The sequence below is a fragment of the Talpa occidentalis genome, unplaced genomic scaffold, assembly GCF_014898055.3.
Source record: "Talpa occidentalis isolate TD23 unplaced genomic scaffold, MPIMG_talOcc4v2.1 talOcc4.8, whole genome shotgun sequence".
Taxonomy (NCBI): Eukaryota; Metazoa; Chordata; class Mammalia; order Eulipotyphla; family Talpidae; genus Talpa; species Talpa occidentalis.
In genome coordinates, this window is record NW_023605194.1 from 115,795,310 (window position 1) to 115,812,097 (window position 16,788).

The window sequence follows — 16,788 nt, forward strand, 5'->3', positions numbered from 1 at the left end:
ATTATAATTTAATCCTTTTGGTAATATTAGTGATATTCCATTTTGGTAATTGATATGCTTTCACTCTTTGTCTAAGTACCTGATTATATTTGGAGGACTTCACCCCACATGTCTTAATTTGAGAACATATAAAATATAGCAGAGGTAAAATATCTTTAAAATATAAATTTCTTAGTTCTGTCTTGCCAATAGGTGACATGTTGGTATTATCACATGTTGTGAGCCTTAGAAAGCATCAAATTTACAAGAAAATTTCTTTCAATGTTCAGAAGCAGATACAGAAACTTGGAACAATTTCTTTAAAGTTGTTATTTTCCCCGTAGTATAAAATTGCCTGTTGTCAGCGTACAGAATTCTAAAACCAATACTGAATTAACCTGATTTTCTAGATTGCCAGTGATCTTCATGTTTCCTGAGGGATTGAAATTTGATCAGAGAAGCCCAGAATATGTATTTACATCTGATTATCACAATTCCTAATCAATATCTCATGCCTCCCGGTTGAATTGTCGCCTATATATATCATCAAGGGATAACTGTTTTATTTTTCCACAAAAATTATTATTAATGTTCTTTCCCCACCTCTCTGTCATCTTCTTTGCATTTCATCCTGGGACAAGGTAGAAACAGCACGATGAATTTGATGTCAAGTTAGTATTTTACTTTCATTAACATATTCCTGAAAAGGAATGTTGGGGACTGTAAATATAAGTGATTCACACACCTTACTCAGATGTATAATTTTATTTTCTATTTTTTTGTCACAGACAGATGATGCATGCTCCATAAAAGAAATTAATGCCAGGATAAAGTCTTCACTTATTCAATTTTTTGAAGCATTTAATGATATTTAAGAAGGTAATGTGAATAGAGTATGAAATACTGATTATAACAGCATTATTAAACATTGAATCAATGCAAATGGCCAACAGACATATGTAAAAATGTTCAACCTCACTTGCAATCAGGAAAACGCAGATCAAAACTACAATGAGATACCATCTCACAACAGTGAGAATGGCACACATTAAAAAAACTAGCAACAACAAATGTTGGCAAGGTTGTGGAGAAAAATGAACTTTCCTGCACTGCTGGTGGGAGTGCAAACTGGTCCAACCACTATGGAGAGCTGTGTGGAGATTCCTCAGCCTACTAAAGATAGAGCTTCCATATGATCCAGCAATTCCACTCCTAGGTATTTACCCAAAGGACACAGAAACATACATTCAAAAGTCACCTGCACCTTTATGTTTATAGCTGCACTATTCACAATAGCTAAGCTATGGAAACAACCCAAATGCCCAAAATAGATGACTGGATCAAGAAGATGTGGCATATACACAATACAATATTACTCAGCCATCAAAAAAGATAAACACATGCAATTTGCAGCAACATGGATGGCGCTGGAAGGGATCATGCTCAGCGAATTAAGCCAGAAAGAAAAAGAAAAATACCGGATGGTCTCACTCATAGCAGGAATTTAGAAAACCTAAATAAGGGACCAGGAAAAAGACTAATTATAATAAAGAAAAAAATCAAAATCAACAAGCAACTATAAACCAGAGACACACTATGGGGTGGGGTGGGAGGAAAGAAGGGATTAGGGTCAAAATAAGGGGGGCAGAAATTGTATGGGGGATATAACCAAAATGAAAATGCATACATTGTGCAAAAATGAAAAATGATGTAAGAATTATATAAAATAAAATATATTAAAAATAAATAAAATTAGAAAACAGAGTAAACTTATTTCATAGTAATGTCAGTGTAAACCTTATTTTATTTCACTCAACATTTCTGAAACTATCTTTAAAAGCATGAAATACCTGCCTCATTGGGTAGTTGTTTTTGAAATTAAGTATTGATTTTAAAATTTGGTGCTTGCTGATTCACACAAGAAAAAATAACAATAACTGTGAAATCAGCTATTGTTGGTTATGTGTTTATCAAATGTTAGGTTATTGCATATGTCTTAATTCTCTCAATTGCTAAATTCCCAAAAGTTTAAAATTGAAGGTATTGCATAAAGAATATCTTATTACTTAAAAGTTATTTGTTGGATATATCAACAATAAAAACTGTAATCCTTTGTGAAAAATAAAATGTAAGAGATTGGCAATGGAAGAGCTGAGAATTAGTAAAACACAGTCTCTTCTTATATATGGAAATCTTGATCAGGTAATAAAGACATATTTGTACCCGCAGACCAGGACAGGCATGACTGCCCAGTAAATGGGAAATCACTAGACAGAACATGAGAATAAATGCTTCTGACTGGAAGGTCTCATAGGAGTTAGGATATTTGTTAAGATATTTGTGCTAAGTCATGGTAAGTATTGTTGCTGTCTCATGTTCATCCAGGGATACCCGGATTAAGAGTATTTATCTTCTTACACTCATGACACATTACTTTCATGACAATATAGGAAGATATCAAACACCAGACAACAAATTGATATCCTGGGGGATGGTCTGTGTATTAAAGATTGTAAATGCCCTAAAGGACTCGTGTACCCTTGAATCAGTGACTAAAACCAGAATCTGCAAAACCCCTTTTCCATTAATATATTCCCACCTCACCACTTTCCTGGACTTAGTAGTGGGCTAATGTCCCCTAACCTTCCATCAGACCCTCTTATGCCAGTTAAACATCTTCATGGTAGAGACTCATTTAGAAACAAGTCATCATTGGATTTAAGAGGTGTCCTCAGCAATGTAACCTCTTGGCTATCAACAAAGAGACACAGTACAATCAGAAGGAGATGTCTCATAGCCTTGCCTTTTACAGGATCATTTTAGTTCCTCCCTGAGAACTCTTAATATTAGCAGTCTCCAGGCCTGCTGGGTGGTGCAAAGGGTTAAGACGTAATCTACAAAGCTATCCGCAGCCACTGCAGCACAAGTTCGATCCCAGCCAGGGAGCAACCCACATGGCGCAGCAGACCTCTCCTGACTCGCTCACTGCTCACTGCTCCCCTCAGCAGTGTATTTCAGTCAGTCTGCCTGTTCTGTTCCCCGCTCTGTCCTGGTGAATCCTCTCACCCCCTGCACCTCTAGCCTGTACCCCAGTTCTTGTATGCATAAATAAATAAATCTTAAAAAAATATTAGCAGTCTCCTAGTACAACTGGCTGTCTTACTCCTGACTGTAGTTCAATCTTACATTTCTTCTATAGGTGCATCTGGAAATTATAGATTTGTCATATGTCCTACAAAGTTGACTGAACACATGTAAATAAAATGCAAATTTTTTGGTTAATTTTAAATTTGTAAATTGTCAGTATTTAACTATTGCTTATTAGTATTTTTACCCTTTGAAAATTTAATCTTATTTATAAAAATGCAGCAGATTCAAAACTGAGCATTAAGGGATTCTGTGAATATATAAAGAGTTATAAAGTCTGCAGAATTATAAGTGGGATTATTTAAAGGTCTGTATATTACTTTCAGATATTACTTAACTCAAGTACAAAAATGAAGATTGACAGCAAAAGTAGGTATTCGATCTATCAATATGTCAAATATATACTTAATTCAAGGAACAGGTATCTAAATGTCAACAAGTGTGCATGTGTGTGTCTGACATTTTGTAAGAATATGCAATTTACTGAAATATAGGGAAAATTAAAATACAGAGAAACAAAACTAGAGAAACCGTTCATCCTGTTGCCTTGCGACACTTACATTTTTGAATAATTATATGGGCTCTAATATTTTGTCTGTTTAAATAAAAGCATTTGGAAACATGCAGAGTTTGCATTTTATCCTCCTAATCACAATGCAGATTTTTTAAAATACATCTTAACTAAAAGACATTTACAAATATACTGACTCACTTTTTAATTCAAATATTTGCACTGGTTATATAGTTTATGCAGTTATATAGCTATGTGGTTGTTTTCTTTCTTGAGCTAAAATTCAAAAACAAAAAAAATATAATGCTAAGAAAGACAAAGAAATTGTGGGGAAAGAAGGGATGCCTTTGACATTGATGATGGTTCTGTGAAATTTAAATGACACAGAATAGAAAAGTTTTTGTAGCACGAATTGAAAAAAATTCAGCTCCAAGAAAGGCTAAAAGTATTTCCAACATCTCATATATTTTTCATATTTCAGCATCAAATTAAGCTGGATAATCCCCATGAGAGTAGTCCTTGGTGACTAGTTGTACATACAGATAACACCGTTAACAATTCTGGGCCTTCCTGGTGGCGCAGGGGTTAAAGACAGAACTATCTAGCTATGGCCAGCCACTGCAGCATCAGGGAGCTACCCACACGGCGCAGCAGACCTCTCCCGTCTTGCCCGCTCCTCCCCTCAGCAGCGTGTATCAGTAGACCTGCCGGTTTTGCTCCCCACACTCTCTAGTGAATTCTCTCACCCCTCCACACCTCTGTCTTACACCCCAGTTCTTGTATGCATAAATAAATTAATCTTTAAAAAAAAACATTGTGAACAATTCTGAGAAAATGAAATTTTATCGAAACATGACTTTTCCCTCTCCATTTCACTTTCAGTAAAACACGCTCAAATTATATAACACACATAATGATTCAATGTAGTTAATTAGGGCAAGGACTTTATTCTATGAAACAGTGTTGTAGGGGCCTCCGTCCGTGGTGGCACAAGGGGTTGAGACGCAACCTATGAAGCTTTCCGCAGCCTCTGTGATGGAAAGACATCCCTTATTTTCAAAATGTGCTTTTCTTGCCTACAAATATGGGTATTTTATGTTTTTGCATGTGTTTTTAACAGTTGTACGAATGGAATAAGAATTATTAATGCCTTGTAAAGTTAGTCAAGAAGACTATGGATACACATTGAATTACTGATTAGTACATGACCACAAAGTCCTTTCAGATTAAGGTGTGGATATCACTGGGTTGCTTGCATGTGACTTTTTATTCTGCCATCTACTTGAAATATTCCTGATTTTCTGAGCAAGATTCAGTGGTACATAGTGGTGCATGGGAAATTTGATACAAAAATCTTCCTAACTTAATAAAGCCTATCAAATATCACTATTCATGAAGAATTCCTTTAGGAAAACTGTAGAATCTGAAATTTTACAAGTTTTCGCCTATATTCTCACCAATGTAGTCATTTTCCAATGTTCAAATAGGTAAACTAAATATTAAAACTCATCTCCCCATTTTTCACTAGCCTGCCTTTTAATTATTTATTTATATATATATATATATATATTATTTTTTTTTTTTTTTTGCAGCGTTGTTCATTTTGTCCAATGCTTGATTTCTCCTCTCAGGTATAATCCCCATAGACTTTCCATCACCAAGTCACCCGTAAACGGTCACCACAGCCTGCCTTTTCCAATAATCAATAGCAAGAGGATACTGATTCAGTCCTTTATGCTCCAAAATTTCTCCACATTCTTTAAATACTCATTTCCTGCTGTCCAGTGAAAATGAAGACCATCAAAATGAAACTCTCTACAGATTGACAAATCCACCTGCATCCACACCTGTATATTTAAGCTTCATCATGGAATGTTTTTATTCTTTATAAATTTTTATCAGCTTTATTAAAGGGCCATTTGGCCTCTTCCCCTGCCATTATATTCTCCCATATTCTGAATTCTTATTTATTCCCAAGAACTATTCGATTATTTATTAGAAACTATTGTTTATGTTGTACACATCCTAGAAACATGATTTAAGTACAAATAAGAAATGTAAAATAACAAGAGACAAAAAAATATTCTGAGTATTTGTAGCTATATCTTTCTAGTCCATGCCATACAGAGAGACAGTTTTTAAACTAAGCTTTTGATAGACCATGCAAATGTTGTATTGTGATACAGACTATTGTGTCTACCTGTCTTCACCATACAATTCCTTCCTCTCCTTTTCCATCATCTTAGTTGATCAGTTTCAACACTAATACATATCATCAGTCCTTTTGATTTTCTTATATTTCTTCCCTTTTCCTCACTACTAAATTTCTTCCAAGAGCTTTCCATATGCTTTGAATTACCTTCTTCACATCTTGAAAATTCTCAACAGACTTAAAAATAGATTGTATTGCATGCAATTCCTGTGAAAGTGTTCTTTCATAGGACACAACTGACGTCAGTGTGAAAACATAATTCATTCTTAGATCCATTTTCATGCTTTTTGGTTATCTAGAGCATTCCACCCACTGACCGTTGTTTTCTTTTTGAAACTACACCATTTGCTACTATATAAGGGTTCTCTAAAGAAATATAACCAAGAGATAGATGTCTATGTAGACAGTTGGATAGATAGATAGTTGGATGGATGGATAGGGAGATGTAGCGTTCAGGCTTCCTCTTCTACCTCTATACATCACTAATTTTTCTCTTGGTTCTGCTTGCTAAGTTTTTCTCTTTAATAGTCTTACTATTCCCCTATTTCTCCCTTTACATTTTACCCTAATTGTTATCTCTAGAAAAACCTAGAAAAACCTCTCACATAGCAAGAATCACTATACAAACAGCCCACACAACTGTTTCTCCAATCACAATTAGTTCCCTAAATTTCATATCAACATATGTTTAACTGAATATGGGATGCTGTGTGTGAATGTCCCATAAACTCGTTAGATTAATAATTCCCCACTGTGTAATTAAACAATGACCTACTGGTTTTCCTGATTATTATCATTCAAAAGAGATTTGAAAATGTAACTCCTTACATAAAATCTTTAAACCATTTCTATTATCTTTAGATAATAAGCAATTGGTCATTAAAAGTGTGACTCGGTCTACTTCCAATTCTATCTCCAGACTTTCCAAGAAGGGGCCTCAATCCCAGCAGTCACTTGTAAGGTTAGTATCTTAACTTTCCCCCTCATCTTTGGAATCTTACACATTTACAAAGTATTATTGAGCAGATATCAAGTGCTAGTCACTTTGCATTTCACTTACCATCTTGTCCAATAGGTCCAGTCACTCAGTGCGATGGTTAGCCACTTCTGTAACAGAACAGAGACACAAACATCAGCAAATGTTGATATTCATAATGTTGTAGAAATGAATTCTACTTTTTACCCAGACAGAAGAAGAACAAGTGGTACTTGAGGTATGGTGAGGTCAGGAAAAGCTTTATTACGCATGCATGAGGTCCCAGACCTGGGTAGTCCCGTAAGGTCTGAGCACCTGTTTAAAGACAAAGAATTTCTTTTACACATAACTATCCCTACACTGATAACATAATTTGCTGCAAAGTTCCTAAACATGGGGCTGGGAAAAAGCAAAAAAACACAGACATCCGGGGATTGTCTTAAAAAGACAGACCAACTTGGCCGGCTGCCTGACCTTGCAACTTCGTTAGTCTGCTAAGGAAAGATTTGTTAAGAGAGCAAACTTGTTGATTACAATTGCATTGGATTATTAACTGCACCAGGCCTAACACCCTTTAGCAGAGAGCTGGAAAGATTTACTTGCTTAGTGGTTCCCCTTCAATAACGTCTAGGTATAGTCAGAGACATTTGTGTAATATTAGATAATACAAAGTGGTGAATAGTGGAAAAGTTGTGACTTAGTCTCATTAGTTTCTTCCTCTATTTGGTATAAAATTTGGTATAAAAATAAAATTTTCTATAAAAATAGCAATCCCACCCATTGAGTTAATTAGGATTAATCTGTTCTCAAAGATCAGGGGTCATAAGTCAGAAAAGTAAAATACATTTCAGAAAATCATCACAACTTTTATTAAATATTTTTTAAATCAATAAATTGAGAAAAGAAACATTACAATGTAAAAAGGCACAAACAAGAGAAAGAACGATATTAACCAAGTACAGGAAGATGCCCTTGAAATAAAGATTTACATATATAAGACTGTCAGGCATTAACTGGTAAAATACTCTAATATTTCTTGCTAAACTTCTAGTTCAGAAATTGTCTCCAGATTTATCTTGATTGTTGGTATTTACTTTTGTGTACTGGGAATCTTTGTCAAGTATTTTTAATGTTGAAATTAATTTAAATATTTTTAATTTAATAATAACCTCATCCCACACCAACTGATAGGAAGGAAAATGGAGGGGTCTTTCAAAATTAAACTGACTTGCTGCTTCAATAAATTTTTATGCAATAAGAAACTGCTGACATACTGTATGCTTCTCTTATATTGTAATCTTTCGCTTCATTAGTTTAAATCTATATTTCACAAGCAGAGAATAGATAAACACAGTGAACAATGCCATAATTCTAATTTAAATAAGGGGTTCGAGTTAAAATTACATGATACAAAGTTATAATCTTGATTATGAGAAAAAGCAGCTAACCAATGATAGCAATAAATACATGAACACTAGAATCATGAGTGGAAAAAAAAGGAATTTCTCACCCAAAAATCAAATTATCACCCCGTTTTTCATAATTTTGCCAGAAATTATTCACTATAAAATGTACTCAATTAATATTGGGATAACAATTATTGCATTTCACAAGATTTTTTTTTTTTTTTAACTTCACTAACGTCATTTAAAGGGATCAGCAAAAATGCTATGCTAACTTCCTGGAAGTTATGACTTAAGATTTTCGGTATCTAAATATTTAGAATGTTTAATTTATTCTGGATTTGTTTTCTCTCCAATAATGATTCACTAAATGTTCAATTTTAGGCCCTACTGCTTTAAGCAGTATGTTCAGCTATTTAAATTTTGTGGCTGTGATCCCGAAACCTTCACCCTGCTTCACAGGAGTAGGTGGGGTGACTATGGAAGCGGCCAGGAAACCGCATCACCGGAAGGAAACCAAGTCTGGGGGGTCCACACTTCTCTCTCCCTGGCTCGATTAGGATTCTTCTGTAGTGGTTTCTTATTCTTTCATGTCAGAGAGTTAAACAGCTCTGGACTCTGCTCCGTGTGTTCTGGAAACCCATGTAAGAGGACACAGCAGAAAGCAGTGGTAGCCAGTTTACCCTGAACAAAAACACCCCTAGGACTCCATGGCTGGCAGGGTCAGCAGAACCAGAATTATCATAAGGCTCAAAGCAAAGCGATAGTCACGTGCATGTGTTCGTCTATACTGAATGATTAAATATAGCACATGCATTATTTTGAAATATTTGATCCCAATTCTGGAGAATTAGATATCAAGCCTAATGCAATGCTCTATTTCTTTCACGTCACAAAGACTTCCTTTAAGACTCAATAAGAATATCCAAAAACTTTGACATATAAAATCATATTAACCTTTGCAATGAAATCATTAACATGATACATGCAACCCTGTATGTCTTTGTGACAAATTAGTTTGTTTTATTTATTATTATTTATCTGATTATAGTAGAAAAAAAGTTAAAAAACAATTCTCAATTTCAATAACAGCTAAATAATTTACTTATGAAATGATTGCAAAAAAATTCATGCTTATTAGGTAAAGGATCACACTACCAATGTTAAGTTCCTCCTTTTTAAATATCTACTCCCACTTTTGGATACAAAACTACCCAGTGACTGACTAAACTGGTTGAAACATTTATATGATGCAAATTATCAATTAGCTTCACCTCCTTCAGTGTATAAGCACTACAATGAAACAGTGTCAAGTATATACCCAGTTTGCAATCCACAGTGCAAAGTCTATAATCTTACAGTTGCCTTGCTGGAAAAAAGCAGAACATTTTTTATGGTATAAATTAATGTTATGGTAATTAGGAGTTGCTGACTGAAAAAAAGGATGTTCTTTCCTTTAAAAGATGATTTTATGTCTTTTCTATAAGATAGAAAAAAAGAGTTTGACCAATATAGGCAGATTTATTTGATTTATGGTTGAACTACCATGATATATTCCACTGATATTGGACAGTAAATGAGAAATTTAGATACTTTACTTCAAAACATCCTGTTTTTCTCCCGGGAATATTTGCAAGTGCATTTTATTGATTCTATCTTCTTGGAGAGTATTTGGGACAGATTCTCAGGACATAATTTCCTTAATTTTTTAAAAATATTTACATATTTTTTCCATCACTGTTCATTTTTAAACAATGTAATTTCCTTTTAATACAACCTACCTTCCTGGAAACTTAGACCTCTTTTTGGATGAAGGCAATCAATAACCCAACTATGAGATTTCTGTTGTTAGAGTAATCATAGTATAGGAACTAGTCTCCATGTTGAGGATTCTTTTAAAATTTTTGTTGTATTTTCTTACTTCTTTAATAAAGAAGTTTGCTTTACACTTGGTCCAGAAAGGCCAGAAGTTCTTTCTCTTAGTAATTCAGTAACAAAACCTAGATTTTTAACATCACACACTAACATAGGAAACATCCCTTCACCTTGTCTGGTCTCGGGCGGGCCTCTCAGAGCTAGCACCGTGCCATTCTTCTTCGTATTTCCACTGAGTCTAGAAGCACCTTTTCTGCTCCCCCAATTGTAATTTCTTTATCTCCTTCCTGTCTCCTTCAAAAAAGTCACCTCATCAGTCACCTATCCTCCAGCCATCTCTCATAGCTGTACTGCCTCATTTTCGACCATTTCCATTATTTTTGCCCCCCAAATGTCCTGCTCTCATTCTTGATATTTTTACTTTCAAATTCATGGACGACAAACGTTATCTTTTTATTCAAACCCATTTTTTTCTGTAATGGTTTAACTGCTCCAAAGATGGCCACCTACTACTTTTCACATTTTTCTCAGGTCCATTTCAACTGTAATTCATTGAGGTTTGCTGTGAACTCATTACACTGCAGAAGCTGCACTTTCTTAGATCACGAGCATCTCATTGGCCCCTGAATCCCTCGACTTCTCCATAGTGTTTAAAAGCAGAAACAAAACAAAGAAAACAAAAACAAAAACAAAACCACAGATCTTCGTCTTGGACATCCTTAAGCAGGTGGTAGGAGTTATCCTTTGTCCCTAGCTGCTTCCCTGCACCCACCTCTCTCTTCCCTCACTTCTTTTCTGTTCCTTTCACTGTTACAGCCTCTCCCTCTAAAATCCCTTATTTTCATGGCTCACCCCTATGATAAGGATGACTTTCACATCTTTATGCCCAGAGATGATCCTCGGATCTGTAGTCTCATAAATATCACTTACACACTTAGTTTTGACACACGGCCATCATCTGAAGCCATATTAAATTTGAACTTATCATTTCCCTATGAAATGGCCCGTTGCCGTCATATATTTACTTTTTTCTCTATGCCCTTCCCACCCCGTTTCCGTTTCTCCCCTTTGTTGTTTCATTCCTGCTCATTCTCCCTTGTCCACATCTTTCTCTTCTTTTTTCTCTTGCCATTGTTCTTATTTCTCTCATTTTTGTGTAGTTCACTTTTTTTTAATTATTATTATTATTATTTTTTTTTTTTATAGAATGGGGGTATAGGCCAGAGGTGCAGGGGATGAGAGGATTCACCAGAGATAGAGTGGGGAAAATAACAGGCGGATCCACTGAAATCCACTGCTGAGGGGAGCAGCGGGGAGACAGCAGAGGTCTGCTGTGCCACAAGGGTCAGTGCCCTGGAGGGGGATGGAACTTAGGCCATTGAGGTGGCAGCACCAAGACTTAACCCCTAGGCCACCAGGGAGGCCCACTTTATTTGTTAATGGCATAATATTTATTCCTTATTGTTCAGATTCAAATCATTGGAGTTGCTGTTACATTTTTTTTCTTGCGTGAACCAGTAGACACTAAATTTTAAAATCAATATTTAATTCCAGAAACAACTACCCAATGAGGCAGGCATTATCACTCCTCATTGTAGAATATAAAAAATGGAAACTTATGGAGGTAATTTGCCCATACTTCCTCCCAAATTATTGTTTTGTTCTTGTAATTTCACTGGTGGAAATTTTAGTGGCCTATTTGATAGTGATATCAAGTCCAGAGTCTTATCCTGCTATTTAATGCTTTCCAATATAAGACTCCTGCATAATTTTAGGTTAGATTTTCTCTGGGATGTCATCCTGGGAACCTGCCCCTAGTTCAACAGCCAGAGGAACTTTCAGCTTTACCCAAAATCATTGTCTAATAAATGAAAAACAACATTATCCACACACAAAAAAGAAATTTCTACTTTTGCTTAGATTGTTACACTTTTCTGTAACGCATTTGTCTTTTCACTTACTTAAGCTATATGCTTTCAGACTTTAACTTCTTTTCCAGAAAAACTGCCTCAACTACTAGTCATCCTTTCAGAAGTATTTTGAAAATGCTGTCATGGAGATGGCTATTTATATTTTGTGCAAGTTAGCTGTTGGAAAGGTGTGATGTTAGTTTGTAGAGATTTGTGAGCTGTCAGTTATGCCGTTCTGGGACAGTGATCAATATTTGGGAGTCATCAGAGTGCACGAAAGTTTGAAGAGCTGATGGGATATGGGATGGTCTAATTAAAGACTGCACTTGTAATCCACTTTATTATCACTTTCACTCTCACTAGGACTTTTGTCCCTTGTCTAATATATCACTTCTTACACCAAAGTCATGTCTATTATATAGACACACACAATAATATGTACACACGATATAAATTACAGTCAACTACATTATAACTCTCCTTTCAAAGATTTCCAATTGAACTGGAATCACTCTTCACACATTGCTGTGTGTGTGCATATGTGGATGCGTGTGTGTGGTGTGAAGTAAAGTTCAATTTTATTTTTCTCTAAAGGGTACATGACTGAGCAGAACCACCTACAATGCAAACCTTTTGCCAACTCTCTCCTAAGCCACCATTATCATAGGTGTTTGTAAGAGTACGTCCACTGGGTCCTGATTTGTTTCTTCATTTATCTAGGGCTGTTTAACTCTCAATGATGTTTTATATTTAATGTGCATAAATATCATGTATCTTCATTTAGGTTTGTTCATAGGTATTTGGAGATTTTCATGTAACACAGTCCTCTTCATGTTCCGGTTTACATTGTGCTCTCTGTATCATCCTTTCAATTCTGTGAACCATGATGAGTCCTTAGCAACTGATAACTGGAGAGTAAAAAGCTTAAAACACACACATGCAGTCACACACACACATATAATTTCAGTTGTTATACCCAGATTTTTCAAAAGAATTTTTATTTTCACTTCTTTTTTCTTTAAGATTTATTTATTTATTTATACAAGCACTGGGTACAGTCAGAAGCGCGGGAGGGTGAGAGAATTCACCAGAGCCAGAGCAGAGAGCAGAACAGGCAGAAGGACCGAAGTACACTGCTGAGGGGAGCAGCGGGCAGCTGGAGAGGTCTGCGCACCATGTGAGACCATTGCCCAATGGCTTGGGACTCGAACCAGCACTGCAGAGGCTGCGGGCAGCTTCGCAACCCAGCATTCAACCGCTGCGCCGGGGAGGCCCTGTTTTCACTTTGGAGAACTTTCTAACAATTGGAAGACACAGGTATTGATGAAAAGAGATTGTCTTGCAATTTTTACTTTGCTCTGAAATAATATATCAGAAATTTTTAAAAAATCAACTTTAGTATTTTCTACGGTTTTACTAATACTATTAAAAGAGCATTTTTTTCTGAAGGATAAAAGGAAATATTTTGACTTATCAATAATGATTTTAGCTACTTGTTTATTTGTAATTAAACCCTATTACATTTATTTTATTATTATTAATTTTTAATCCCAAGTCTTTTAACAGAAATAAACATAAAGCAATTTAATTTAATTTAGGATGGGAAGCTATCATTCCAAAAATATTAGTAAGGGGACTAAGGTCAAAGGTAAATATACAAAAAAAATGTATAGTAAGGTAAAAAGATTGAATTTAAATCATAAAGATTAGGGAGCAAATATTATTTATGTGTGACAAATCACAACACATGTTATTAGCAAAAGATGAATTATATACTTGGATTCCTAAAAAGATCTGTTTATAAGGTTGAATCTATACACAGGTAACATCCCCATTAATGTTCTCCAGCAGTCACACTGGAACTAAGCAAAAAGATAACATATCTTGCCACTTTCCCCAAAATCAGTCTATAACTATTTAAAACATACTTATAACTCAGTGAACGCTGGATATCTGCTGTATCTATTTTCACGGATGTCTGAGAATTATGACTTGTGAAGTGGGAAGGAAAAGATACAACGGCAAAGGGTGACAGACAGGAACTAAGTTCTCTCTCTTGCTTGCTGCATAAGTAACGGGAAACATTCTCTAATATTCGTGAGGCATCATAAAATATCATTGTAAGATCTGCATCTGAACTGGATGTGAGGAGAACAAATGGAGTCAAATACATAATTTAATTACTGAATATGAAGAACTAAGATGCAAAAATAAAATTTCAAGTCTGTAACTTTGTTTACACTTAATATATTCACATGCATTAAATATATTGCACCTACATTTAATAATATGATTATACTTTAATATATAAACAAATATTAATTTTACTGTATTTATTTTAAAATGCATTTATAAATTTATAAATAAATATTTTACTATATTTAAATATACATACACATTTATCTATCTATATATCTCTATCTAACTATCAAACTCCTGTTAAGGAGGTATTTTATCTTTTATGTACAAAAATGCAGCATTAAGTCCACATAGCCCCTGACTGAAGTGGGCCAGCTGAGCTTCAGGGAGGCACCTGCTGGCCGCTGCAGGCACGCGTGTCAGTGTGCTGTGAGGGCTTGGCTCTGCCGGTTCATTTCAGATGAGCCCCCTCACCTTTGTATGTTAAAAGTGGTTTGTTTAGTAAAGCTCTGTCTCAGATAACAAGATGCCAGTGCCAGGGGACAAAATGGCTTGTTCACCCCTCTTTGCCCATGTTACACACACACACACACACACACAGACCCACAAGTACTTGTACACCTGAGAAAAGTGTATCCCTACAGTGTTAAATATCATGGGGATATTAAATATCATCTACAGTGTTAAATATCATGGGGATACTTTAATTTTTATGAAAATGTCTGATACTGAAATCGATATTACCAAGAATTGCAAGAAAAAGAAAAATAGAGAAAAACTGACAGAATCAGGCTACGGTGATGTGGATATTATGGTTATAAGACAACTGATTTGAAATGACTATAATTGATATGTTCAAAAATAGAGAAAATAAGAAGAAAATAGTGAGATGGACGACATCAACTAGCAATTAGAATAGAAAAAGAATCAAGTTCACTTTATAAATGAAAATAATACATTATAATTAGGAATTTAGTCTACGATTGGACAGAATATCCTGTAGAGCACAAAATAGTGGTTTAACAGGAAGACAAACTAAAAGCAGGGTTAAAAAATAATTTTTAAAAATGTAGAACATTCAAGACACCATGGATGGAACTGGAGGGGGTTATGCTAAATCAAATAAGCCAGAATGCGAAAGGTCAGCATCAAATTACCTCATCTTTGTGGACTACTGAGAAACAAACAAAAAAAAGGGGGCAGCCAGGACCAAACCAAAAAGAACCTTAGAAATCTGACGTATCACTGAAGGCACCAGAGGGGCAGCAGAAGGTGTGAGCCAGGGGTCACTGGATGGTGGGTGTGGCCAGTGGTTCTGCCGTTTTGTGTGGCCATCAAAGCTACAAACTGGAAGAACGCAATTCCTCCCGCAGCAGGAAGGCAGGTGCTCCCCGCCTTGGGACAGGCTCCTGCGAGCTGGGTCGCGGGGGCACGAGCAAGGCGGTAGAGAAGCAGCCTGGAGACCATCACGAGCAGACTGCCCATCTCCCTCCATTCCAGGGTCACAGGTGGTGAGCTGCCAGCCTGAGCCACACGGCGGTGGAGCCTTCCTCTGTGGCAAGGTACACTGCACTACCAGAGGGAGGACGGGGCCATTCCCCTCCCCGAGCAGGGAGAGTCCTTACTCCTTGCAAACGGGGCTGAGGAGGAAGCAATACTGTGTGAGTCATTAATTGAGACTTTCTGCTGTAATTGAGACAAACTGTTGTAAGTCATCAATCAGTGACTGCAGAAGCTCTGTGAATTCCAAACAGGAAAAAGCACACAGGAAAGCAAAACTTGGCTTAATATAATTAAACTGATGCAAAACAACTATGAAGAGAAAAGAGGAAAAGAAACCAGAAGAGACGTGTTTCCTTCAGAAATCACCAATAAAACTGACAGCCAGCTCCATGGAACAGTGGAAGCCAAGGGACAATTGAAGCCGTATGTTTAAAAAAGCTGTCTATGTAGAATTTTATTCCAGAAAAAAAATGTGATATGCTTTTTAAAATGTGAAGGGGGAATTTATTACAGCATATCTGCACTAAAAAAAAATAATAAGTTTTATATTTTTGAAACCAAATGGACATTACCACAAAGGAACGTGATAATAAAGGGACACAAAGCAGTGACAAAGGCTGTTATAGTGTCTGTATTAAAAATTAATAGTATTTTCTTAAGGGGGTGCAATATATATGGAAGTAAATTGTGTGACAATAAAAAGGTTACACAATCCAAGTTTCTACTATTTTCAGGAGTACAGCTAAGTATTTATATTACTGCAGTGTACCAAAAACTCCATCATCTGCAGTTAACTACCAAAATTACAGTAAACATGCTTAATTATGATAGTACTAAAGAAATATAGAATAAAAAAAGTGAATATGGAATTATGAATGGGGCTATAAAAATGAAAGATATGACATAACTGGAGAAAAGAAAAAAAATGTCCAACTAAAAATGATGCAAATAAGATTAATGCATGGTGGAATAAAAATGAGACTTGGTTGTGTGTAAAAATCCTGTACTGGATATAGTAAAAGAAAGAATTTTTGAAATGGAAGATAGATTAAAAAACTGCACTAAAAAATATATATAATAAAGATGATGAAAGGACTTGATTGAACAGATAGCAAATACAAAATATGAAAGTG

The 16,788-nt window shown here is 35.6% G+C and overlaps 1 long non-coding RNA gene across 2 annotated transcripts in view; it reads right to left on the reverse strand.

The window, feature by feature from the left end:
- LOC129144973 (uncharacterized) overlaps positions 1–16,788 on the reverse strand; it is a 455,350-nt gene that overhangs the window by 268,471 nt on the left and 170,091 nt on the right. For both annotated transcript variants that reach the window (XR_008549900.1, XR_008549899.1), the window contains exon 2: positions 6,910–6,956. This is a non-coding gene — a long non-coding RNA (uncharacterized LOC129144973). The remainder of the gene's footprint in view (positions 1–6,909; positions 6,957–16,788) is intronic.